Below are 981 nucleotides of genomic sequence, written 5' to 3'. Positions count from 1 at the left end.
GGTTGCACCAGACAATTTGAAGTTGCTTCAAAGGGCGATCAATTACACCGCATTGATCATTTGCCGTTTGTAAAGGGAGAAAGGTAGATTAAAAGTGACCAATTTAGGTTTCGACATCAATCACGGGCAATTAATGGTTGGGTAAAATTCAGGGTGCCGCAAATTGCAGGGGACTTTCGCGAAGAAAGGGAGAAAACTAGAATGTATTGTTTTTGCCTTTCTCAATCATTCCAAAGGAAGCACTAATCGAAATCATAACTAAAGATCGCAATATTCATCGTTTTATAGTTTTCACGCCTATAATGAATATGAAAGAGCTCAAATCATTGCGCTCATGTTGACGTAAAATTGTAAACACACTGTACATGTATTTGCTGTTGACGAATGTAGCACTTGTGACTGTCCGTGACAAACAAAACGAGTACAATGTACACGTATCACTTTGCGTGATGAGTTGCTAACGAACCATAATCATACACATTATAATTTTGATGTATTGAATGTATTGAATCGCACTACATGGTTTAGTATTTGCACTGCAAGCGCGTATCTGCATGAGTCAAATTGATATTTCTGGCTACAATTAGGCTCACTCAAGTTTCCTTCTTTTCGTCCAGCAAATATCCCCAAAAAGTGACAACAGGAGGTTTGAGAACAATAGGAACATATTATGCAGTACATATAACAATACATTTTGTACATTCGTTTGAAGCAGAAAACAACCAAGGGTTACGAGGGACAGATAATCTTGTCTGTCTCGTCAATCTTCAGGCATTGCATGTTGTGGTCCTAGCTCTTGTAGAGAACTTCCATTTGGTCTTCCTTTTTGTGTTTCATTATTTCATTGACTGGCGCCATGAATGTTGGAACAAAATTCCTCACCCTCCATCTAGCAAGCCACGGCGAGAGTGTAATTCAATGCACGAGCCACTGAAAAGGTTTCTGTTGTTATTCTAAGACTTGACAACCATGCATTTTGTC

The 981-nt window shown here is 38.9% G+C and overlaps 1 protein-coding gene across 1 annotated transcript in view; it reads left to right on the top strand.

The window, feature by feature from the left end:
• Window positions 1-981, top strand: part of LOC131891125 (protein sax-3-like) — a gene marked incomplete at both ends in the record, with an annotated part of 40,234 nt that overhangs the window by 964 nt on the left and 38,289 nt on the right.

The sequence above is a fragment of the Tigriopus californicus genome, chromosome 11, assembly GCF_007210705.1.
Source record: "Tigriopus californicus strain San Diego chromosome 11, Tcal_SD_v2.1, whole genome shotgun sequence".
Taxonomy (NCBI): Eukaryota; Metazoa; Arthropoda; class Copepoda; order Harpacticoida; family Harpacticidae; genus Tigriopus; species Tigriopus californicus.
Note: the sequence above shows the minus strand (reverse complement) of the source record. Positions and strands in the feature narration are given on the sequence as shown.